A 27,866-nucleotide genomic window follows, 5' to 3' on the forward strand; every position below is an offset into this window, starting at 1 on the left:
AAGAGGTATACAGTGGCCTGAAGATATGAGTTCGGCCTTTATGTTGAGAGCATAATTAATAACTTGGTGAATTGGTACTGCTATCCTGACCGGTCAGCGTGCGGGCTGTTAAATCACCGGGCTCTGAGCTCTATCACCGCTGGGCGGTGCAAAGCCAACGCCGACTCCGCGGTGTTCCTTCGCCATCTAGAGGCTCCGCTCTGCAGTGGTGCTGTGTCCCTGGAAGGCCAGGCTGAGTTCTGAAATGCATCCTTGTGCCCCTGTTTGGATCACTCCTTTATGGCATTTCAGTCTTCTTTTCTCCTCTAAAAACAGAATTGCTTTCTTCGTTAAGTCTCCAAACTTAAGAAAGGCCAATTGCATTAAATAAAATATGATGTTGATGTTTTCATGATAATGAATTTGAGAACAGCAATCATGAGAAAAATAGCTCATTAAAGAGCTCTATTGCTGGCATTTTAGGAATAAACACACTACTTTCTATACACAGTGATCAATTACCAGTTATGTGAGCAGTGATTCATCTCTCTTTGAATATGTCCAATATTTGAATGTTCATCATGTAAGTTGCTAGATGTTTTCAAATAGCAATAAGAAATAAATTTTTCTCAAATACCAATAAGAAATAAAAACAGCAAGACCTAATTTCCTAATCTTTGCCTTATATGAAAAATTTAGAGGAAAAATTGCTAGCGGATATGTAATCTGATAAGCCGTAATAATGCTGATAATGATAATGATAAAACAACATTTACTGAGTCCTACTGTGTTTAGATAGTTTTGTATGTTTATGTATTATTTCTAAGCTCATAATAATTTGAAAGTTATTAGCATCATCATCTGAGGAAAAAAAATCTTAAGTTCATATAAATTATAAAGCTGGTAAATTACAACCAGTAATTGATGAAACTGGCATTTAAAACAAGACTCCAAAAATCCATTGTTTTTCCACTAAATCATGTTAACTTGAAGATAAGAGAGATACTAATTGTTTATCCAAAGTGACAAGTGATAAGTTAATATCATTAAGTATTTTGCATTAAAGATAAACAATGAAATTCTTTCACTTGTTTAAAATTGGATTGAAAATCATTGGAATAGGATACATTTTAAAACTGAGTGTACAGTTTAACCTGCTGCCATGTCAGATGAAATTGTTTAACCTGAGGAATACCCCAGGGTGAATATAAGAGAGAACAGAGATGGGTATGGAAAAAGCAGAGGTAAGGGTGACTTGATGAAATGATATTGTGGGATGTTTTCAAGCATCTTTCAAAAATGAATCCACTGCTTCCAGGTTCATAGGCAGGTAGCCTGGTTCTAGATGAAGAGTTAGACTACAGTACCTTCTGCTCCAGTGGAACCAGATCCTTCCAGAGTGAGGGGTGAGACGGTCCTACAGGGCACAGGCCAACATCACAATGTCTGTTTCTGACATCCATGTTCTGAGTACTTCTGGCTTCTCCAGAGTCTGTCTATTGTTAAAGATTTTTGCTGAGACTTATATTTTGTGACATTTTATTCACTCAGAAACACTTCAACAAAAAATGTCATAAATGTTGAATAGTTAATGTCCTGAGAGATTTTTTAATGCAAATGTTTACATACAAGCTCTAATATATTCCTGTGGAAAATATATGTCCTGCTACCTCCAGATGGAAAAGGAATAATTATGAATACTTGGAGGTGTATCCACAAATGGGAGGGGGCACAATTATTCCTCTTAGTATATAAATGTGGATTCTTTGGTATTTTTTAAATTGTAAAAGTAGCATATGGGCAATATGATCTTAGAATGTTAAAACTAGAAGGGACGTAAATATCATCTATTCTAGTCAACATTACATTTTGCACAGATGAGAAATCTGGGGCCCATAGAGACGAAAGAACTTGCCCAATACTCACAGGAAGATAAGGGCAAATCCAAGAATAGAACTTGGTGTCCCGATTGCTAGTCTTGATATTTTGATATAGAGTGCAATATGTGCTGTCCATGCATAGTCCTTCCTACTCACACACAATGCAGTAAGCTTGATGAATACACAATGTCTGTCTTTGCTGGGCTGTAACAGATCTTAGTAAGTGCCTCTAACAGTGCCTGGCATATAGTAGATACTCAATAAATACTGGCTGAATGTTGACTGCCTATATGAATGCATTCACCTGGTGGCATCTTCTACATCCACCTGTATAGAAGAGAATGCAATGGAAAAAGATGATACCCAGAGGACAACTTTTGAAAAGAAACCCCTCCATTATTTTGTCCTTCATGTGATGGAAATGGAGGGAGAACGTCAGATTTGCCATAATGAAAAATCATTATCCTTTTGTCATAATTCCAGAGCACTTACACAGGAAATAGACAGTGTTTGTCATCACAGATAAAGACAAGTGATTTAATAAAACTGCTAGTCTTAGAATATATAAACTATCAGAAGAAAATACAAATTAGTAGTTATGAAATTTAGTAATTTGACAGATAAATAATGGGCTCATTCTAAGAGAAATACTGAAACACACTTAAGCACATTCTCTGAGCTGTGTCAACCTTGACATCCAGACACGGAGCTGGAGGGTCCTACCTTCTGAGCAGCCCCCATATGACTTCAATATTGCATAAAATTATGAGAGTTCAAGGGGCACAGTCCAACAGGAATTCAAAAGGTCCACCCAATCAAGACTGTGCCATAGATATCAGCCTCATTCATAAAAACAGAAATGTGAATTTAAACTATCCCAATTTTATCTATCACATTGTTAGAATTTAAAATTGTGTTAATACTCTGTTGCCCAGGCTGTGAGGAAATAGGCACTCTCAGATGTTGCTGCTAAGATTATCCCTATGGAAGACTGTTTCCCAATATCTATCAAAATAAGAACTGCACATACCCCTGGAGCCTGCAGTTTCACTTGTGAATTTATCCTACATATATACTTGCACTTGTGCAAAAAATAATGGTTAAATGTTCTTAACTACCAATGTGATAGTGAAAGAATGGAACCAATGCAAGTGTCCATCTATAAGGGAATAATTAAATAAATTATCGGACATTCATATAATGAATAATATTTGCAGCTAAAGCAAACAGTAAAGGACTTCCTTGGTGATCCAGGAGTAAAGAATCCGCCCTCCAATGCAGGGGACAAGCCGACGTGCCACAACTACTGAGCTCGCGCAGTTCAACTAGAGAGCCCGCATGCCGCAAACTACAGAGCCTATGTGCTCTGGAGCCTGCGCGCCACCACTAGAGAAGAGAAAACCCGCACACCACAACAAGTGAGTAGCCCGTACACCACAACGAAAGATTCCACATGCTGCGATGAAGATCCTGTGTGCCACAACTAAGACCCGAGGCAGTCAAATAAATAAATAATTAATTTAAATTTTTTTGAATTTTACCTATTTACTTTTTATCCAGCAGGTTCTTATTACTTATCTATTATATACGTATTAGTATATATATGTCAATCGCAATCTCCCAGTTCATCCCACCACCACCACCCTCCCTCCACTTCCCCCCTTTGGTGTCCATACGTTTGTTCTCTACATCTATGCCTCTATTTCAGCCTTGCAAACTGATTCATCTGTACCATTTTCCTAGATTCCACATATATGCATTAGTATATGATATTTGTTTTTCTCTTTCTAACTTACTTCACTCTGTATGACAGTCTCTAGGTCCATCCATGTCTCTACAAATGACCCAATTTCATTACTTCTTATGGCTGAGTAATACTCCATTGTATATATGAGCCACATCTTCTTTATCCATTTGTCTGTTGATGGGCATTTAGGCGGCTTCCATGACCTGGCTATTGTAAATACTGCTGCAATGAACATTGGGGTGCATGTGTCTTTTTGAATTATGGTTTTCTCTGGGTATATGCCCAGTAGTGGGATTGCTGGGTCATATGGTAATTCTATTTTTAGTTTTTTAAGGAACCTCCATACTGTTCTCCATAGTGGCTGTATCAATTTACATTCCCACCAACAGTGCAAGAGGGTGCCCTTTTCTCCACACCCTCTCCAGCATTTGTTGTTTGTAGTTTTCTGATGAAGCCCATTCTAACTGGTGTGAGGTGATACCTCATTGTAGTTTTGATTTGCATTTCTTTAATAATTAGTGATGTGGAGCAGCTTTTCATGTGCCTCTTGGTCATCTGTACATCTTCTTTGGAGAAATGTCTATTTAGGTCTTCTGCCCATTTTTTGATTGGGTTGTTTGTTTTTAATATTGAGCTGCGGGCCTTCCCTGGTGGCGCAGTGGTTGAGAATCTGCCTGCTAATGCAGGAGACACGGGTTCGAACCCTGGGCTGGGAGGATCCCACGTGCCGCGGAGCGGCTAGGCCTGTGAGCCACAACTACTGAGCCTGCGTGTCTGGAGCCTGTGCTCCACAACAAGAGAGGCCGCAATAGTGAGAGGCCCGCGCACTGCGATGAAGAGTGGCCCCCGCTTGCCACAACTGGAGAAAACCCTCGCACAGAAACGAAGACCCAACACAGCAAAAATAAATTAATTAATTAATAAACTCCTGCCCCCAACATCTTCTTAAAAAAAAAAATATTGAGCTGCATGAGCTATTTATATATTTTGGAGATTAATCCTTTGTCCATTGCTTCGTTTGAAAATATTTTCTCCCATTCTGAGGGTTGTCTTTTTATCCTGTCTATAGTTTCCTTTTCTGTGCAAAAGCCTTTAAGTTTCATTAGGTCCCATTGGGTTTTTTTGTTTTTATTTCCATTTCTCTAGGAGGTGGGCCAAAAAGGATCTTGCTGTGATTTATGTTTTAGAGTGTCCAGGCTTATGTTTAGGTCTTTAATCCATTTTGAGTTTATTTTTGTGTTTGGTGTTAGGGAGTGTTCTAATTTCATTCTTTTACATGTAGTTGTCCAGTTTTCCCAGCTCCACTTATTGAAGAGACTGTCTTTTCTCCATTGTATATCCTTGCCTCCTTTGTCATTGATTAGTTGACCATAGATGCATGGGTTTATATCTGGGCTTTCTATCCTGTTACATTGGTCTATATTTCTGTTTTTGTGCCAGTACCATATTGTCTTGATTACTGAAGCTTTGTAGTATAGTCTGAAGTCAGGGAGTCTGATTCCTCCAGCTCCATTTTTTTCCCTCAAGATTGCTTTGGCTATTCAGCATCTTTTGTGTCTCCATGTAAATTTTAAGATTTTTTTGTCCTAGTTCTGTAAAAAATGCCATTGGTAACTTGATAGAGATTGCATTGAATCTGTAGATTGCTTTGGGTAGTATAGTCATTTTCACAATATTGATTCTTCCAATCCAAGAACATGGTATATCTCTCCAACTGTTTGTGTCACCTTTGATTTCTTTCATCAGTGTCTGAAAGTTTTCTGGGTATAGGTATTTTACCTCCTTAGGTAGGTTTATTCCTAGATATTTTATTCTTTTGGTTGCAATGCTGAAAGGGACTGTTTCCTTAATTTCGCTTTCTGATCTTTTGTTGTTAGTGTAAACAAATGCAAGAGATTTCTGTGCATTAATTTTGTATCCTACAACTTTACCAAATTCATTGATTAGCTCTAGAAGTTTTCTGGTGGCATCTTTAGGTTTCTCTATGTATAGTATCATGTCATCTTCAAACAGTGACAGTTTTCACATCTTCTTTTTCAATTTGTATTCCTTTTATTTCTTTTTTGTCCCTGATTCCCATGGCTAGGACTTCCAAAACATGTTGAATAATAGTGGTGATAGTGGACATCCTTGTCTTGTTCCTGATCTTAGAGGAAATACTTTAAGTTTACACCACTGAGAATGATGTTTGCTGTGGGTTTGTCAAATATGGCCTTTATGATGTTGAGGTAGGTTCTCTCTATGCCCACTTTCTGGAGAGTTTTTATCATAAATGGGTGTTGAATTTTGTCAAAAGCTTTTTCTGCATCTATTGAGATGATCATATGGTTTTTATTCTTCAGTTTATTAATATGGTGCATCACATTGATTGATTTTTGTACATTGAAGAATCCTTGAATCCCTGGGATAAATCCCACTTGATCATGGTGTATGATCCTTTTAAGGTGCTGTTGGACACTGTTTGCTAGTAGTTTGTTGAGGACTTTTGCATCTATATTCATCAGTGATATTGGTCTGTAATTTTCTTGTTTTTTTTTTTTTTTTTTTTTTTTTGCAGTATGCAGGCCTCTCACTGCTGTGGCCTCTCCCATTGCAGAGCACAGGCTCCGGACACGCAGGCTCAGTGGCCATGGCTCATGGGCCCAGCCGCTCTGCGGCATGTGGGATCCTCCCAGACCGGGGCACAAACCTGTGTCCCCTGCATCAGCAGGCAGACTCTCAACCACTGCACCACCAGGGAAGCCCTGCAATTTTCTTTTTATATAGTATCTCTGCCTAGGTCTGGTATCAGGGTGATGGTGGCCTCGTAGAATGAGTTTGAGAGTGTTCCTTTCTCTGCAATTTTTTGGAATAGCTTGAGAAGGATGGGTGTTAGCTCTTCTCTAAATGTTTGATAGAATTTACCTGTGGGGCTTCCCTGGTGGTGCAGTGGTTGAGAGTCTGCCTGCCGATGCAGGGGACACGGGTTCGTGCCCCGGTACGGGAAGATCCCACATGCTGCGGAGCGGCTAGGCCCATGAACAATGGCCGCTGAGCCTGCACGTCCAGAGCCTGTGCTCCGCAACGGGAGAGGCCATAACAGTGAGAGGCCCGCGTACCACAAAAAAAAAAAAAAAAAAAAAAAGAATTCACCTGTGAAGCCATCTGGTCCTGGACTTTTGCTTGTTGGAAGATTTTTAATCACAGTTTCAATTTCATTACTTGTGATCAGTCTGTTCATATTTTCTATTTCTTCCTGGTTCAGTCTTGGAAGGTTATATCTTTCTAAGAATTTGTCCATTTCTTCCAGGTTGTCCATTTTATTGGCAAAGAGGTGTTTTTAGTAGTCTCTTATGATGCTTTGTATTTCTGTGGTGTCAGTTGTTACTTCTCCTTTTTCACTTCTAATTTTATTGATCTGAGTCCTCTCACTCTTTTTCTTGATTAGGCTGGCTAATGGTTTATCAATTTTGTTTATCTTCTCAAAGAACCAGCTTTTAGGGCCTCCCTGGTGGCGCAAGTGGTTGAGAGTCCGCCTGCCGGTGCAGGGGATACGGGTTCGTGCCCCGGTCTGGGAGGATCCCATATGCCGCGGAGCGGCTGGGCCCGTGAGCCATGGCCGCTGAGCCTGCGCGTCCGGAGCCTGTGCTCCGCAACGGGGGAGGCCACAACAGTGAGAGGCCCGCATACCGCAAAAAAAAAAAAAAAAAAAAAAAAAAAAAAAAAAAAAAGAACCAGCTTTTAGTTTTATTGATCTTTGCTACTGTTTTCTTTGTTTCTGTTTCATTTATTTCTGCTCTGATCTTTATGATTTCTTTCCTTCTACTAACTTTGGATTTTGTTTGTTCTTCTTTCTCTAGTTCCTTTAGGTGTAAGGTTAGGTTGTTTATTTGAGATTTTTCTTGTTTCTTGGGGTAGGCTTGTATTGCTATAAACTTCCCTCTTAGAACTGCGTTTGTTGCATGCCATAGGTTTTGGATCATTGTGTTTTCATTGTCATTTTTCTCTAGGTATTTTTGGATTTCCTCTTTGATTTTTTCTGTGATCTCTTGCTTTTTACTAATGTATTGTTTAGCCTCCATGTGTTTGTGTTTTTTTTGTGTTTTTCCCTGTAATTGATTCCTAATCTCATAGCATTGTGGTCAGAAAAGTTGCCTGATACGATTTGAATTTTCTTAAATTTACCAAGGCTTGCTTTGTGACCCAATATGTGATCTATCCTGGAGAATGTTCTGTGTGCACTTGAGAAGAAAGTGTAATCTGCTGTTTTCAGATGGAATGTCCTATAAATATCAATTAAATCCACCTGATCTATTGTGTCAATTAAAGCTTGTGTTTCCTTATTAATTTTCTTTCTGGATGATCTGTCCATTGGTGTAAGTGTCGTGTTCAAGCCCCCCACTATTACTGTGTTACTGTCGATTTCCTCTTTTATAGCTGTTAGCATTTGCCTTATGTATTGAGGTGTTCCTATGTTGGGTGCATATACATTTATAATTGTTATATCTTCTTCTTGGATTGATCCCTTGATCATTATGTAGTGCCCTTCCTTGTCTCTTGTAACACTGTTTATTTTCAAGTCTATTTTATCTGATATGAGAATCACTACTCCGGCTTTCTTTTGATTTCCTTTTGCATGGAATATCTTTTTCGATCCCCTCACTTTCAGTCTGTATGTGTCCCTAGGTCTGAAGTGGGTCTCTTGTAGACAGCACATATATGGGTCTTGTTTTTGTATCCATTTAGCCAGTCTGTGTCTTTTGGTTGGAGCATTTAATCCATTCATATTTAAGTTAATTATTGATATGTATGTTCCTATTACTATTTTCTTAGTTGTTTCGGGTTTGTTTTTTCTTCTCTTGCATTTTCCACTTAGAGAAATTCCTTTAGCATTTGTTGTAAAGCTGGTTTGGAGGTGCTGTATTCTCTTAGCTTTTGCTTGTCTGTAAAGGTTTTAATTTCTCCATCAAATCTGAATGAGATCCTAGCCAGCTAGAGTGTTCTTGGTTGTAGGTTCTTCCCATTCATCACTTTAAATATATCATGCCATTCCCTTCTGGCTTGTAGAGTTTCTGCTGATAAATCAGCTGTTAACCTTATGGGAGTTCCCTTGTATGTTATTTGTTATTTTTCCCTTGTTGTTTTCAGTTATTTTTCTTTGTCTTTTATATTTGTGAATTTGATTACTATGTGTCTTGGCATGTTTCTCCTTGGGTTTATCCTGCCTGGGATTCTCTGAATTTCCTGGACTTGGGTGGCTATTGCCTTTCCCATGTTAGGGAAGTTTTTGACTATAATCTCTTCAAAGATGTTCTCGGGTCCTTTCTCTCTCTCTTCTCCTTCTGGGACCCAAATAATGCAAATGTTGGTGCATTTAATGTTGTTCCAGAGTTCTCTTAATCTGTCTTCATTTCTTTTCATTCTTTTTTCTTCATTCTGCTCCATGGTAATGACTTCCACCATTCTGTCTTCCAGGTCACTTATCCATTCTTCTGCCTCACTTATTCTGCTATTGATTCCTTCTAGTGTATTTTTCATTTCAGTTATTGTATTGTTCATCTCTGTTTGTTCAATTCTTCTACATGTCTGTTCTTTAATTCTTCTAAATTTTTGTTAAACATTTCTTGCATCTTCTCAATCTTTGACTCCATTCTTTTTCCAAGGTCCTGGATCATCACTATCATTATTCTGAATTCTTTTTTCTGGAAGGTTGCCTATCTCCACTTCATTTAGTTGTTTTTCTGGGGGTTTATCTTCTTCCTTCATCTGGTATATAGTCCTCTACCTTTTCATTTTGTCTTTCTTTCTGTGAATGTGGTTTTCGTTCCACAGGCTGCAGAATTATAGTTCTTCTTGTTTCTGCTGTCTGCCCTCTGGTGGATGAGGCTGTCTAAGAGGCTTGTGCAAGCTTCCTGATGGAAGGGACTGGTGCTGGGTAGAGCTGGGCATTGCTCTGGTGGCCAGAGCTCAGTAAAACTTTAATCTCAGTAAACTTTAATGTATGGCATCTTCTCTTTTGTGTAAGACAGAGAAGAAAAGATGATACTGGTATGTGCTTGAATAAAATTGTTTTGTTTTTATTAATTCTGGAAGGACACATAAGAAACTGACAACAGTGGTTACCTGTGGCTGGAGGAAGATAGGAAATGGGCAGATGAGGGACAAGAGTCAAATGTAAGATTTACACCGTTTCCTTTAAGCTTTGAAAAATTTGAATTGTCTTCAACTTTAAGAAAGGGGGTGGTGGTGTTGAAAGTGATGGGAGAAAATAAACTGCACAGCCTAACATACTTAGTAGAGAATTTGTCAGGGTCTCAGGCTTGCTGTGGGGCAGCCCTACAGGGAGTCTTGGGCAGGCAAGCAGCTGTGGCACCAAATAGGCACCCTGAAGGGCCAGAGCAGTCAGTCCCAGAAAAGCCAGACCACTGCCTGCACATCTTACCTGAGATTGACAGGAGAGAGGAGGATGACTGAGCTTTTGTAATTTGGGGGTATTCTGACTTCTACAATGCATTTTGATGCAGAATCTGTATCTGGCTGAGTTTAAACTGAATGATCTTGAGAATACCTTTTCCTATGGACAACATACCTGCTGTAGGTAGAAGACATGGTGAAGGAGAGGCTTATAAATGGACATAAAAAGGCAGGCAAAATGGGGGTCCTCCCGAGAACCCATGTATACACACTCTCATATATGCATAAAAGTCTAATGGTAAGGCCAATTGTTATAAATCCTAAAGCCAATGCATTGTCAATCAATTTTTATTTAACTCTGTAGAAATATAAATAAGCTTAACAAAAACATAAAAGGAAAAAAGAAAAAAAAACACATAAAAGGAAAAACAAAAGAGTGTACAGGAAGAGTTGTTGACAGGAGAATATTAACAATACTGGTACTCTCAATCCTACATATGCATATTATAAACTAGAAAATCATGTGGACAGAAGGATGAAAACATGATTCTCCATGGCAACATCACTGAGAAAAAGCCTAATTTTATTCCCATGGACTTTGGCATAGTTAGACCTACCTAGAGATTTCCCAAAGCCGTTGACAGCTTGTTTCTCTCTAAATCTAAATGTTATTTTCTTTTTTGAAATGAAGTCAATATGAGAATTACACAATTTACACTTCAGTTACTTTAACCATAATTTTAAAAACATGCCATTGAATTCTGTGGGCTTGAAAACAGAAATGCCTTGAAATCCCTACTCCTCTAAATGTCTGACTAAATTACAGCACTGGAAGGTTCACAAGAAGACATTTTACTGGCCAATATCTGCCAGATGTATGATATAGTTCCTTTTTTTAATCGTCCTAGAAAAGACTATGGATCTTTCAAGTATTTTACATAGGTAAAATTTGCTTTAAATTGTAATACCAAACCTAACCATGATACCCAGGAAAGTCTTTAGTGTATGGGTTCTCCACTAGGGTAATTTGCCCCTTCCCCCACCCCTGGGACATTTGGCTATTTCTGGAAACATTTTTGGTTGTCATAGCGGGGGAAGCGGGTAGGTTGGTGGCACTATCAACATATACTGGGTAGAGGCCAAGGATGCTACTAAACATCCTACAATGTACAAGACAGCCCCCACAACAAAGAACCTCCGGCCCCAAATGTCAATAGTGCCGAGGTTGAGATAACCTTGATCCTCTGTTATAAGAGGGATAACTGTATTTACATTTCTCAGATTAAATTAGGAATTCTGGCTAGAGCACACACAGGAAGGATGCTGCTATTATCATATCCATTCCTAAGGTTAATTGTTGTTTTAAGTATATCTTGACTCCAATATTTTACAAAGTGAAAATGTGACTGCATTTGTTAATGGGTTTGAGTTTAATGGGCTTAGCATTGTACACTAGGAGGCACTTTCATTTCTTCACAATTCTGAGTCAGAAGACAATAATAGGAATCAAAATTGAAAAAGAAGAAGTAAAACTGTCATTGTTTGCAGATGACATGATACTATAAGTAGAAAATCCTAAAGATGTCACCAGGAAACTACTGGAGCTCATCAACGAATTTGATAATGTTGCAGGATAAAAAATTAACACACAGAGATCTCTTGAATTCCTATACACTAACAACAAAAGATCAGAAAGAGAAATTAAGGAAACAAACTCTTTCACCATTGTAACAAAAAAGAATAAAATACCTAGGAATAAACCTACCTAAGGAGGCAAAAGACCTGTACTCAGAAAACTATAAGACACTGATGAAAGAAATAAAAGATGACACAAACAGTTGGAGAGATATACCATGTTCTTGGACTGGAAAAATCAATATTGTAAAAATGACTAAACTACCCAAAGCAATCTACAGATTCAGTGCAATCCCTATTACATTACCATGGGCATTTTTCACAGAACTGGAAGAAAAAAATTGTTACAATTTATATGGAAACACAAAAGACCCCAAATAGCCAAAGCAATCTTGAGAAAGAAAAACGAAGCTGGTGGAATCAGGCTCCCTGACTCCAGACTATATTACAAAGTTACAGTAATCAAAACAGTGTGGTACTGGCACAAAAATAGAAATATAAATCAGTGGAACAGGATAGAAAGCCCAGAGATAAATCCATGTACCTATGGTCATCTAACCTATGACAAAGGAGGCAAGAACATACAATGGAGAAAAGACAGTCTCTTCAATAAGTGATGCTGGGAAAACTGGACAGCTACATGTAAAAGAATGAAATTAGAACACACCCTAACACCATACACAAAAAACAAACTCAAAATGGATTAAAGACCTAAACATAAGGCCGGACACTATAAAACTCTTAGAGGAAAACATAGGCAAAACACTCTTTGGCATGAATTGCAACAAGATCTTTTTTGATCCCCCTCCTAAATTAATGAAAAAAAACAAAAATAAACAAATGGGATTTACTTAAATTTAAAAGTTTTTGCACAGCAAAGGAAACCACAAACAAAACAATGGGAAGAAATATTTGCAAATATTTCTCAGAATGGGAGAAAATATTTGCAAACATAACAACAGTCAAGGGATTAATCTCCAAAATATACAAACAACGTATACAACTCAATATCAATAAAACCAAATAACCCAATAAAAAAATGGGTGGAAGATCTAAATAGATATTTCTCCAAAGAAAACATACAGATGGTTAAAAAGCAAATGAAAAGATGCTCAAGATCTCTAATTATTAGAGAAATGCAAATCAAAACTACAGTGAGATATCACCTCACGCCAGTCAGAAAGTCCACTATCAAAAAATCTACAAACAGGGCCTCCCTGGTGGCGCAGTGGTTGAGAGTCCGCCTGCCGATGCAGGGGATACGGGTTCGTGCCCCGGTCTGGGAGGAACCCATATGCCGCGGAGCGGCTGGGCCCGTGAGCCATGGCTGCTGAGCCTGCACATCCGGAGCCTGTGCTCCGCAACGGGAGAGGCCACAACAGTGAGAGGCCCGCGTACGGCAAAAAAACAAAAAACAAAAAACAAAAAACAAAAAACAAAAAAATCTACAAACAATAAGTGCTGGAGAGGGTGTGGAGAAAAGGGAACCCTCTTGCACTGTTGGTGGGAATGTAAATTGATACAGCCACTATGGAGAACAGTATGGAGGTTCCTTAAAAAACTAAAACTAGAACTACCATATGACCCAGCAATCCCACTTCTGGTCATATACCCAGAGAAAACCATAATTCAAAAAGACACATGTACCCCAATGTTCACTGCAGCACTATTTACAATATGCAGGACATGGAAACAACCTAAATGTCCATCAACAGAGGAATGGATAAAGAAGATGTGGTACATATATACAATGGAATATTACTCAGCCATAAAAAAGAATAAAATAATGTCATTTGCAGCAACATGGATGGACCTAGAGATTGTCATACTGAATGAAATAAGTCAGACACAGAAAGACAAATGTCATATGATAACACATATACGGAATATAAGAAACAAGGGTACAAACGAACTTATTTACAAAACAGAAGTAGAGTCACAGATGTAGAAAGCAAGCTTATGGTTTGCAGGGGAGAAGGGGGAGGGATAAACTGGGAAATTGGGACTGACATATACAAACTACTATATATAAAATAGATAAGTAATAAGAACATGCTGTGTAGCACAAGGAACTCTACTCAACACACTGTAATGGCCTATACAGGAAAAGAATCCAAAAAAAAAAGAGTGGATGTATGTATAAGTGATTCACTTTGCTGTAAACCTGAAATTAACACAACATTGTAAATCAACTATAATCCAATAAAAAAAAATTTTTAAGTCAATAATGGGGGGGCCGACTCAAGACGGCATACTAGGAGAATGCAGAATTCGTGTCTCCTCACAACTAGGGCACCTAACCAGGCTCAGTGTGGGACCAAAGACACCTAAGGGGATGGGAGGAAACACCAGCAACCAGGTAGGACGTGGGGTGTGGGAGAAGTGAAGGAGGAAGAGAAGTGGAGGTGGGACGGGACTGGTGCCCCTGAGGGGCAGCTGGGGGAGGGGAAGGGATCCCATGTCCAAAGGGGGAAATTGTGAACCAATGGGAGGGCAGAGGATCAAAAGGGAGCATGGCCAGGTTTCCCCTGCACAATTGGGCCCCCAGGAACCTGCTGAGATCCCAGGCCTGATCCTCTGCCCAGCAAGGCCCCCTCCACTGCGTGGGTCCTGAGGGAGTGGGAGGAAGGGAAGGGGGGAGCAAAAGTAAAGGCCAGACATCTGGGAGGGCACCGCTGAGGGGTGGCTGGAAAAGGAAAGGAATTCCTACACCCAGTGGGACCCATGCACAGTTAGGGGTCCAGCGGGAATGGAGGAGACCCTGGGGGAGAAGGGGGTAGGGACACGAAAGAATGGAAGGGAATGCAGCCAGTGCTTTCCCTGTCCACTTAGGCACCGGGGAGCCTGTTGGGCTCCCGGGCCTAATCCTCTGCCCTCGGAGCCTCCTTCCTGCTGCGCAGAGCCCAAGCCCTGCCCCTACACCCCCACCAGGGTCCCACCTCTACACTCAGAGACACCCTCCAACAAGCTGGGCCTAAATCCCACCCACATACCCTCACTCAGGGCCCTAGCTCCAAACTCCAGAACCCCACACTCCAGTGGCCCGCCTTTCCAAGTGCTGCCTCTCCCCTTCTGCACAGGTCCTAAGCACAGGCCCTGCCCTATGCTCAAACGTCACTCCCTCACCTGCCTAGGTCCCAGCCCACCCTAAACCCCACCCCGCCTAAGTTCCACTCCCTGCCTAAACTCTGCCCCCATCGCCAAGGCTTTTTTATATCCTTTTTTTTTTTCCTCTTTTAGATTGGGGCTCTGTTTTACCTTATTGATTCATTGTTGTTGACTCTTTTATATTTTTATTTTTCTTAGTAAATCTTTTATTTTTCTAATTTTATTTTATTCTTTGTACTTTATTATTGTTATTATTATTTTTATTGTTCTCTCCTTTTGGCTTCTTCTCCTTCCCATTTTTTCTGTTTTTTTGTTTTTTCTGTTTTTTTATTTTACCTTGTTGCAGTTGTTTCAATTATAGTTTTATTTTTCCTAATATATATATATATATATATATATATATATATATTTTTTTTTTTTTTTTTTTTTTTTGCGGTACGCGAGCCTCTCACTGCTGTGGCCTCTCCCATTGCTGAGCACAGGCTCTGGACATGCAGGCCCAGAGGCCATGGCTCACGGGCCCAGCCACTCCCCAGCATGTGGGATCTTCCCAGACTGGGGCACGAACCCGTGTCCCCTGAATCGGCAGGCAGACTCTCAACCACTGTGCCACCAGGGAAGCTCCCTAATATATTTTTAATCTTTCTGATTTTATTTTGTTTTTTTTCTTTGATATTGTACTGTCCCTTTTTTTTCTTTCTTTCTTTCTTTTTTTTTTTTTGAAGCCATGCCACGAAGCTTGCAGGATCTTGGTACCCAGGCTGGAGGTCAGGCCCAAACTCCTGTTGTGGGAGCTCTGAGTCCAAACTACTGGACTAACAGAGAACCTCAGATGCCAGGGAATATCAATCAGAGTGAGGCCTCCCGGAAGTCCTCATCTCAGCACCAAGACCAGGCTCTATCCAACTGCCTGCAAACTCCAGTGCTGGACATCTCAAGCCAAACAACCAGTAAAACAGGAATACAGCACCACACATCCAAAAAAAAAAAAAAGAAAGAAAAAAAATGAAATGACAAAAATATTTGTCAGAGATGAAGGAGCAAGGTAAAAACCTACAAGACCAAATAAATGAAGACAAAATAGGCAACCTACCTGAAAAAGAAGAGTAATGATAATAAAGATGATCCAAAATCTTGGAAGAAGAAAGGAGAAAATACAAGAAACATTTAACAAGGATCTGGAAAAACTAAAGAGCAAACAACCAGTGATGAACATCACAATTACTGAAATTAAAAATACTCTAGAAGGAATCAATAGCAGAATAACTGAGGCAGAAGAACGGATAAGTGAGCTGGAAGATAAAATGTTGGCAATAACTGCCAGGGAGCAGAAAAAAGAAAAAAGGGGGCTTCCCTGGTGGTGCAGTGGTTGAGAGTCCGCCTGCCGATGCAGGGGACACGGGTTCGTGCCCGGGTCCGGGAAGATTCCACATGCCGCGGAGCGGCTGGGTCCGTGAGCCATGGCCGCTGAGCCTGCGCTCTGCAACTGGAGAGGCCACAACAGTGAGAGGCCTGTGTACAGCAAAAAAAAAAAAAAGAAAGGAAAAAGGAATGAAAAGGATTGAGGACAGTCTCAGAGACATCTGGACAACATTAAATGCACCAACATTTGAATTATAGGGGCCCTAGAAGAAGAAGAGAAAAAGAAAGGGTCTGAGAAATTATGAGAAGAGATTATAGTCAAAAACTTCACTAACATGGGAAGGGAAATAGTCAATCAAGTCCAGGAAGCACACAGAGTACTATACAGGATAAACCCAAAAGAGAAACACACCGAGACACATATTAATCAAACTATCAAAAATTAAATACGAAGAAAAAATATTAAAAGCAACAAACAGCATACAAGGGAATCCCCATAAGGTTAACAGCTGATCTTTCAGCAGAAACTCTGCAAGCCAGAATGGAGAGGCAGGACATATTTAAAGTGATGAAAGGAAAAAACCTACACCAAGATTAGTACTCTATCCAGCAAGGATCTCATTCAGATTTGATGGAGAAACTAAAACATTTACAAATAAGCAAAACTTAAGAGAATTCAGCACTACCAAACCAGCTTTACAACAAATGCTAAAGGAACTTCTCTAGGCAAGAAACACAAGAGAAGGAAAAGACCTACAAAAACAAACCCAAAACAATTTAGAAAATGGTAATAGGAACGTACATATCAATAATTACATTAAACGTAAATGAATTAAATGCTCCAAAAAAAAGACGTAGACTGGCAAAACGGATACAAAAACAAGACCCATACATATGTTGTCTAGAAGAGACCCACTTCAGACCTAGGGACACATACAGACTGAAAGTGAGGGGATGGAAAAAGATATTCCATGCAAATGGAAATCGAAAGAAAGCTGTAGAAGCAATTCTCATATCAGACAAAACATACTTTAAAATAAAGACTATTACAAGAGACAAAGAAGGACACTACATATTGATCAAGAGATCAATCCAATTAGATGTAACACTTGTAAATATTTATGCACCCAACATAGGAGCACCTCAACACATAAAGCAAATGCTAACAACCATAAAAGCAGAAATCGACAGTAACACAATCATAGTAGGGGGCTTTAACACCCCACTTTCAAAAATGGACAGTTCATCCAAAATGAAAACATATAAGGAAACACAAGCTTTAAATGACACAATAGACAAGAAGGACTTAATTGATATTTATAGGACATTCCATGCAAAAACAACAGAATACACTTTCTTCTCAAGTGTCCATGAAACATTCTCCAGGATAGACCATATCTTGGGTCAAAAATCAAGCCATTCTAAATTTAAGAAGATTGAAATAGTATGAAGTATCTTTTCCGACCACAACATTATGAGACTAGATATCTACTACAGGAAACAAACTATAAAAAATTCAAACACATGGATGCTAAACTGTACACTACTAAATAACCAAGAGATCACTGAAGAACTCAAACAGGAAATCAAAAACTACCTGGAAATAAATGACAATGAAAACACGACACCCCAAAACCTATGGGATGCCGCAAAAGCAGTTCTAAGAGAGAAGTTTATAACAATAAAATCCTACCTCAAGAAACAAGAAAAATCTCAAATAAACAACCTAAACTTACACCTAAAGCAATTTAAGAAAGAAGAACAAAAAAACCACAAAGTTAGCAGAAGGAAAGAAATCATAAAGATGAGATCAGAAATAAATGAAAAAGAAATGAAGGAAACAATAGCAAAGATCAGTAAAACTAAAAGCTGGTTCTTTGGGAAGATAAACAAAATTGATAAACCACTAGCCAGACTCATCAAGAAAAAAAGGGAGAAGACTCAAATCAACAGAATTAGAAATGAAAGAGGAGAAGTAACAACTGACATTGAAGAAATACAAAGAATCATGACGGATTACTATAAGCACCTATATGCCAATAAAATGGGCAACCTGGAAGAAATAGACAAATTCTTAGAAAAGCACAACCTTCTGAGACTGAACCAGGAAGAAATAGGAAATATAAACAGACCAATCACAAGCACTGAAATTGAAACTGTGATAAAAAATCTACCAACAAAAAAAGTCCAGGACCAGATGGCTTCACAGGTGAATTCTATCAAACATTTAGAGAAGACCTAACATCTAACCTTCTCAAACTCTTCCAAAATAAAGCAGAGGGAGGAACACTCCCAAACTCATTCCACAAGGCCATCATCACCCTGATACCAAAACCAGACAAAGATGTCACAAAAAAGAAAACTACAGGCCAACATCTCTGATGAACATAGATGCAAAAATCCTCAACAAAATACTAGCAAACAGAATCCAATAGCACATTAAAACGATCATACTCCATGATCAAGTGGGAGTTATCCCAGGAATGCAATATACACAAATCAATCAATGTGATGCACCATATTAACAAACTGAAGGATAAAAACCATATGATCAGCTCAATAGATCCAGAAAAAGCTTTTGACAAAATTCAACACCCATTTATGATAAAAACTCTGCAGAAAGTAGGCATAGAAGGAACCTACCTCTACATAATAAAGGCCATATATGACAAACCCACAGCCAAAATCGTTCTCAATGGTGAAAAACTGAAACCATTTCCTCTAAAATCAGGAAGAAGACAAGGAAGCCCACTCTCACCACTATTATTCAACACAGTTTTGGAAGTTTTAGCCACAGCAAACAGAGAAGAAAAACAAATAAAAGGAATCCAAACCAGAAAAGAAGAAATAAAACTGTCACTGTTTGCAGATTACATGATGCTATACAAAAAGAATCCTAAAGATGCTACCAGAAAACTACTAGAGCTAATCAATGAATTTGGTAAAGTAACAGGATACAAAATTAATGCACAGAAATCTCTTGAATTCCTATCCACTAATGAAGAAAAATCTGAAAGATAAATTAAGGAAACACTCCCATTTACCACTGCAACAAAAAGAATAAAATACCTAGGAATAAACTTATCTAAGGAGATAAAAGACCTGTATGCAGAAAACTATGAGACACTGATGAAAGAAATTAAAACGATACAATCAGATGGAGAGATATACCATGTTCTTGGATTGGAAGAATCAACATTGTGAAAATGACTATACTGCCCAAAGCAATCTACAGATTCAGTACAATCCCTGGCACACTACCAATGTCATTTTTCACAGAACTGGAACAAAAACTTTTACAATTTGGATGGAAACACAGAAAACCCCAAAGTGCCAAAGCAATCTTTAGAAAGAAAAAACGGAGCTGGAGGAATTAGGCTCCCTGACTTCAGACTATACTACAAAGCTACAGTAATTAGGACAGTATGGTACTGGCACAAAAACAGAAATATAGATCAATGGAAGAGGATATAAAGCCCAGAGATAAACCCACACAGATATGGTCACCTTATCTTTGATAAAGGAGGCAAGAATATACAATGGAGAAAAGACAGCCTCTTTAATAAGTGGTGCTGGGAAAACTGGACAGCTACATGTAAAAGAATAAAATTAGAACAATTCCTGGGCCTCCCTGGTGGCGCAAGTGGTTGAGAGTCCGCCTGCCGATGCAGGGGATACGGGTTCGTGCCCCGGTCTGGGAGGATCCCATATGCCGCGGAGCGGCTGGGCCCGTGAGCCATGGCCGCTGAGCCTGCGCATCCGGAGCCTGTGCTCCGCAGCGGGGGAGGCCACAACAGTGAGAGGCCCGCATACCGCAAAAAAAAAAAAAAAAAAAAAAAAAAAAGAACAATTCCTAACAGCATACACAAAAATAAAGTCAAAATGGACTAAAGACCTAAATGTAAGGCCAGACACTATAAAACTCTTAGAGGAAAACAAAGACAGAACACTCTATGACATAAACCACAGCAAGATCCTTTTTGACCCACCTCCTAGAGAAATGCAAATAAAAACAAAAATAAACAAATGGAACCTAATGAAACTTAAAAGCTTTTGCACAGCAAAGGAAACCATAAACAAGAGGAAAAGACAACTCTTAGAATGGCAGAAAACATTTGCAAACGAAGCAACTGACAAATGACTCATCTCCAAAATATACAAGCAGCTCATGCAGCTCAATATCAATAAAAACAAACAACCCAATCCAAATATGGGCAGAAAACCTAACTAGACACTTCTCCAAAGTAGATATACAGATTGCCAACAAACACATGAAAGGATGCTCAACATCACTAATCATTACAGAAATGAAAATCAAAGCTACAATGAGGTGGGGCTTCCCTGGTGGCGCAGTGGTTGAGAGTCCCCCTGCCAATGCAGGGGACATGGGTTCGTGCCCCGGTCTGGGAAGATCCCACATGCCGCGGAGAGGCTAGGCCCGTGAGCCATGGCTGCTGAGCCTGTGCGTCCGGAGCCTGTACTCTGCAACGGGAGAGGCCACAATAGTGAGAGGCCCGCGTACCACAAAAAAAAAAAAAAAAGAAAAGAAACTACAATGAGGTATCACCTCACACCAGTCAGAGTGGACATCATCAAAAGATCTACAAACAATAAATGCTGGAGAGGGTGTGGAGAAAAGGGAACCCTCTTGCACTGTTGGTAGGAATGTAAATTGATACAGCCACTATAGAGAACAGTATGGAGGTTCCTTAAAAAACTAAAAATAGAAGTACCATACAACCCAGCAATCCCACTACTGGGCATATACCCTGAGAAAACCATAATTCAAAGAGTCATATACCACAATGTTCATTGCAGCTCTATTTTTAATAGCCAGGACATGGAAGCAACCTAAGTGTCCATCGACAGATGAATGGATAAACAAGATGTGGCACATATATACAATGGAATATTACTCAACCATAAAAAGAAACAAAATTGAGTTATTTGTAGTGAAGTGGATGGACCTAGAGTCTGTCATACAGAGTGAAGTTAAGTCAGAAAGTGAAAAACAAATGCTGTATTTTAACACATATATATGGAAATTAAAAAAAATTAAATGGTTCTGAAGAACCTAGGGGCAGGACAGGAATAAAGATGTAGACATAGAGGATGGACTTGATACAGGGAGGGGGAAGGGTAAGCTGGGACAAAGTGAGAGAATAGCACTGACGTATATACACTACCAAACGTAAGGTAGATAGCTAGTGGGAAGCAGCTGCATGGCACAGGGAGATTAGCTCGGTGCTTTGTGACCACCTAGGGGGGCAGGATAGGGAGGGTGTGAGGGAGACACAAGAGGGAGGGGATATGGGGATATGCGTATGCACATAGCTGATTCACTTTTTTATACAGCAGAAACTAACACAACATGGTAAAGCAACTATACTCCAATAAAGATGTTAAAAAAAAAAGACAATAATAGCCTTGGGAACAAAAGGGGAAAACAAACATGTTCAAGATTTTACTATTTTTTCTTCTCTGCTACAAATCACAAGAATTGTCATTAGCTGTTACACATATAAGTGTATTGTTTTACAATTTGATGTAGGATGCCAGATCACACCCAAAACTTTAGCCAAGTCTATACTACTAAAGTATAATTAACTGTCAGTCATTTACATTGACTGTGGCTCACAGAGTGATAATGAACATAACCCTAATAATCATGTTTTCATATCGCCATTGAAGCCATGCCGTGAAACTCTGATTAAACAAACTAACAATTTTGGACTTACTCCATCTGCCTATAATTACAGATAGAATCTTCCTATTCATGTTAGCCATCTTGGAAACATTACAGTACTTTTTCAAATTATCTCTCCTGCCAAAAAGGCTTGACTTTTTAATCTAGGTCAAGTGGAGATAAAAAGTAAACAAACTAGTGACATGAGAGGCCATTGACCTCTATTGAACTTGCTACATTGGTGAAACTGAAATTTACTAAATGAAGCCAGAGTGGGGAAATAAACATGAGAAAACCCAGAACTTTAGACCTTATGGTTCAGGAGTAATACTTTTGTTCAAATAGTACATGTTAGTAGCAACTTCTGATTATTTTCCAAGAAAGAAGAATATGTAAAAATTCAAACCAAACATGCAATTTTTTTAGAAAGGTAATTATGAGATGCGGCTAAAGTGGGCTTTCACAATAATGTGGAGACACTCTATTTCAATTTCACTTTAAATGTGCTGTTGAGTTTTTTATTAAGGTTCATGAATATCAATCATTTACAAAGTGATTTAAAATATATCTGTGAACATGTGTGTGCTCAAAGCAAAATCCTTTGGATTTTGTGTGTCATGTAAAACACTTCATGTGTCAATGGGAAAAGAAGCCTTACATATAGAGTTGCATTAGTTTTTTCAAGTTGGTAGAGATACCACAGACTGGTTCTTTTCCATGACTTCCTCACCTTTTAAAAATGGGTCCTGAAAGTCAAAGCAGATAAAGTTCAAAACCTAAGCTGACATCTGTGCTGTGAGTCACCTTGACAATCTGGCCCTGACTCCCAGAACCTCCTAGCCTCCTCTAAGCTCTTTTAATGTCCTTCTCCCTCCAGAACAGGGGCTCCCATGACTGTCACTGATTGGTCTTATTTTTATCTCTGAAGGACAACATTTCTGTCATTCCCTTACCCTACAGCATAACCCTCAGAGAGTACACTGCAGCTCAGAATATGTGAGCTGAATTTTTTAAGCTCTCAAAGAGTGAACAAGCAGAGTCAAAATGCAAATTAAAGAAACTTGGAAACAACATGATGCCCTGTGCCTTTTAGAGGTTGGCTAGGAGAGATTTTCTAGGATCCTGTGTAAGTTTCCCTCCTCTTTTCAGGATGGATTAGACCATGCCCATCTCTTGCTGATGGGAAAAACAATTTTGAAGAACAGTAATATTGACTCACTTTTTTCTGCAACTTACAATTTTTTTAAAGATTTTTTTGATGTGAACTATTTTTAAAGTCTTTATTGAATTTTTTACAATATTGCTTCTGTTTTATGTTTCGATTTTTTGGCCACGAGGCATGTGGGATCTTAGCTCCCTAACCAGGGATCAAACCCTCACCCCCTGCACTGGAAGGCGAAATCTCAACCATTGGACCGCCAGGAAAGTCCCTCTTATGATTTATGCTTCTTTCATTCAATCCTCATAACAACCATACAGGTTAGGCGTTATTTGTCATTACTAGTATTAGTATTATTAATGTTATTTCTGTTGCTGAGTGAATTGGCCAAAATAAGGATTTACGTTCAGAAGACACGAGACTGCATTTTCTGTATGCCTTTTATGTACAAATTCAAGCTAACTACTTTCATCTCTCTGAGGATCTGTCTCTTTATCAGTATAGTTGTCCTAAAATAGATTATGTCATGGACTTTCAGAGAGAATTAAACAACACAACCTACATGAAAGCATCCTCCAAAGTGCTCACAACACTCTTTATTTCATGCCATTTTTAGAATGAGGTTTGTTTATTTGGTTTGGTTGGGTCCATTTTTTTTTTTAATGAGGACATGATGACTCGAAGAAATTAGGGGATTTTCTCAAGGCCAGTATGGTAGAGCAGAATTGAAATTTAAGTCTTTGGCGTAGATGCTATGATGGACCAACCAGACACTCTCTGTCCCCCAACCTGCCCATTCTGAGCAAAGCACTCATTTCCCAGCTGCTTCCAGGATTGGTGGCTGGGAGCTCACATTCCTCTCGGGACCAAAGGTAGCTAGCTGTCTCCCACAAAGTAAGCCCCCTCCCCACACGGGTCACTGCCAGGTACAGAGGCCTGGTTCCCTTGTCTCCCTTGCAGATGATGCTGGAGGTCCATCCTAGCTCCAGAGATCCCTGTAGGAAGGGCTGGAGTCTCTGTTGTCACGGCATCACAGTTCACCTTCTCCTTTTGCCCAGCCTTGTTTCCCTCACCCCTCACAGGTGCTGATCCCCAGAACATTCCCCGATAAACCTCCTGCTCACAAATCTCCATCTCAGAGTTTCCCAGGAACTGGACTTAATATAGTTTCCTGACTCCAAATTCCATGTTCGTGGCACAGCACTTCATGTGAGAGTGGGCAAAATTTTCTTCTCAATAAAACTATATCTGTCTGCCAAGTTATCAGCAAATCTTTTAAGAACGTAAAACAGGACCTGTAATTGTAGAGAGCTGTGGGGCAGCTTCAGCATCATAAAGAACAGGGCCCCGAAGCAAAATTTAACAACAAAAATATCCTCTGCCCTTTATTTTGTTCAAGGAGGTACAAAAAGGGGATAAAAGTGGCCCTTGCTATCAAGGACTTTGCAACCAAATTGCCCAGGATATCAGCTCCTCATAGAGGAAGAGAGCAGAGACATAGCTACTACTCAGAAGCCCCTGCTTTAGGGGTCTGCCTCCGTCAGAGTGCATAAACCAAGCATCTGAGTACTTGCCCCCCGAACAGTCACAAACCACTGGAAAGCTGTCTGTCCAGCATTGTCTTTGGGAACCATGCCCCTCACCCACACAGGTCTTCTCAGAGCTGTTTTATTTCTGCTGCCATTGTCCCCTTGACTAGAATTCATTGATTCGGAAGAGGATGGCTGAGTCAGGCTGAACCAATCAAATTCTCTCTCCCAATAATCTGGACTTTTAAACAAAGGCACCCAGAAACTGCTGGCCTCAGTAATGTGAAACTGCAGAAAAGTGGCCACAGATGGCTGCTGCAAAGACCCCTGGAACAGCCCTGCTTCCCAAGGCAGGGAACGTTCCTCTGTAACATTTTACATAAAGTCCCAGACATTTTAATTATGCCTTTGGCAGACAGCATCTATCTGTGTAAACTGTCTCCCACATGGTGATGGTGACAAAAGAAAAAGGGAATTTGAAAAAATATCTTCCTGTCTCAACGCCGTAGAACAAGACCATACAAGCAGAATTAGAAAACTCCAGAAGAGCAACAGAAGGTTAATAGGTGACATCACTTCTTTCTCAAAACCCTCCACTAGCTTCCTATCACACTTCAAATAAATGCAGCCTGTACATTGGCTGGACACTACATTACCTACCTTACCTGACCCTTGGCTATCTCGGGCCTCACCTCCTCCTACCCACCCCTTTACTTACTCCATCCATACACACTGGCTGCTTTGTGCTTCTCAAGCACACTCCCACTCAGGGCCTTTGCACTTACAGTTTCCCCTAGCAGGACATCTAGATGTCCTACAGATATCTACATGGCTTATTCTCGCTCTTCCTTCAGGTCTCTGCTGAAATGCCATCTCTTCAGAAAGACCTTCTCTCTGACCTCCTATCCAGAAAGGTAGCCTTTCTCTCCCTTTAGCCTCATATGCCACTTAGTTATTCTTCATAGCACTTGTCACTGCCTAACATCACATGATAAACCGCTGCCTATTCGTTAATTATCTGTCATCCCTACCAGATTTTATTCTCCATTATGGTCATGAATTTGTTTATTTTTGTTCAATGCGGAGTCCATACCGCTTAGAAGTGTCTGACCCATAGAAAGTTCTCAGTTTATATTTATTAGTTGGATGAATAAATAAACAGTTAAAATCTAAGCACTGGGCTTCCCTGGTGGTGCAGTGGTTGAGAGTCCGCCTGCCAATTCAGGGGACATGGGTTCGTGCCCTGGTCTGGGAAGATCTCACCTGCCGCAGAGCGGCTGGGCCCATGAGCCATGGCCGCTGAGCCTGCGCGTCCAGAGCCCGTGCTCCGCAACGGGAGAGGCCACAACAGTGAGAGGCCCGTGTACCGCCAAAAAAAAAAAAAAAAAAATCTAAGCACTGAGATATTTCCATTTGGAGGCAGAGTGTCAAGAGTGTATGTGCAGGGTTAAAAATGACCTTGCTTCAGTCCCTCATGTCCTGTGTTGGACAAGGACAGCAGACATATACCCCTAGAGGAGAGAGTAGGCCAAGGCCCAACAAGGGAGCAGCCCTCCTTCTGATGTCACTTCAGCACACACCTGCCATGGGACCAGGTGATGAGTGCCCTGAGTCTTTAGGAAGGTGGAGGGCCTCTGTGAGGTAGAGAGCCAGCTGGCTTTAATGGCCGCAACCAGAGCAAGGTGGCAATGAGTACTGACCAGGGCAATCCCAGGTTGGGGTGAAGGAGGAGAAACAAGCCTTGGGGAAGAGGCAAAAGGGTGTCCGACTAGCTAACTGTTGAAACATCTGCTCTGAAAATTGCAAGGTTTCTCCTACAGGTCTTTTCCTTCTTGCTAAACAGCTTCTTGAATAATTCTGCATACATGAACTAGGCACACTCTCTTGTAGTTTTGAAATCTAGCCAAAATTGTGCATCTTCACCTCTGTTTGTTCCATAGTCTCACTCCACCTGCAAAATAGCTTCCCTTGGGTTCAAAGAAAAAATCAAGTTTTTATATATTAAATTTATTGTCTCACAAAATAAATTTTGTTAGAGTTTCCTAAACTTCTTTAAAGCGGGCCGAAGCAAGTAGGACAACTGTCATTCTCGCTTATACAGCAATGATGAATAGAGGTCAACAAATGACCTCTAAACAAATATGGCTGGGATACAGCCACATAATGACAGGTCCTTTTCCTGCCATTCTTACCAAACCCACTGGACATGGGTGGAGGACCAGGTTACAAGGGGCTTGGATGAGAAAGTGTCCCAGAGAGATGAATTCACACCACTGCTAAATATCAGTTTTCTTTTATAAAGTACAATATGTGAGGATACATACATGACGCATATGTGTCCTTATGTTACTTTCTTAGGTAGGTAGGTAGGTGGGTAGGTAGGTAGATACTTAGCTAGATAGATAGATAGATAGATTGATCGATCCTTACTTAGTCATTGGGCATCATACTAGTTGACAACTGAATATAAAATTCATGTTGCCAAAAGCACAAAAATATAAAAATGGGCTCTTAGAGTGTGAAAATAGGTATGATCTCTTCAAGAAAAAAATATATCAAAAGCCCCAAAAATATACATCTCTTTGATCTTCGATTTCTGGGAATTTAGACTAAGATAATAATCATAGATATGCAGAAAAGTTCACTTACAAAGATGTTGGCATTGTGTGTAATCATAATCATGAAAATTTGGAAATAACATAAATGTCTAATGAAAGGGGCTGAGTAAAATAAGCTGTGAACTAGCAGTACTACTTACAGTAGCCAGGACATGGAAGCAACCTAAATGTCCATCAACAGAGGAATGGATAAAGAATATGCGGCACATATATACAATGGAATACTACTCAGCCATAAAAAGGAATGAAATTGGGTCATTTGTAGAGACATGGATGGACCTAGAGAGTGTCATACAGAGTGAAATAAGTCAGAAAGAGACAAGCAAATATTGTACAATAACGCATATATGTGGAATCTAGAAAACTGGTATAGATGATCTTATTTCCAAAGCAGAAACAGAGACAGATGTAGAGAACAAATGTATGGATACCAAGGAGGAAAGGGGTGGGGTGGGAGGAATTGGGAGACTGGGGTTAACATATATACATTATTGATACTATGTATAAAATAGACAACCGATGGCACCATACTGTAGAGTACAAGGAACTCTACCTAGTGCACTGTGGTAACCTAAATGGGAGGGAAGTCCAAAAGGGAGGGGATATCTGTATGTGTATGGCTGATTCGTTTCGTTGTGCAGTGGAGGTTAACACAATATTGTAAAGCAACCATACTCCAATAAAAATTAATAAAAAATAAATAAGCTCATGAACATCCATGCAAGGAGATATAATAAAGCCATTAATGAGATGTTAAAATATTTAGAGGT

The sequence above is a fragment of the Mesoplodon densirostris genome, chromosome 9, assembly GCF_025265405.1.
Source record: "Mesoplodon densirostris isolate mMesDen1 chromosome 9, mMesDen1 primary haplotype, whole genome shotgun sequence".
NCBI lineage: Eukaryota > Metazoa > Chordata > Mammalia > Artiodactyla > Ziphiidae > Mesoplodon > Mesoplodon densirostris.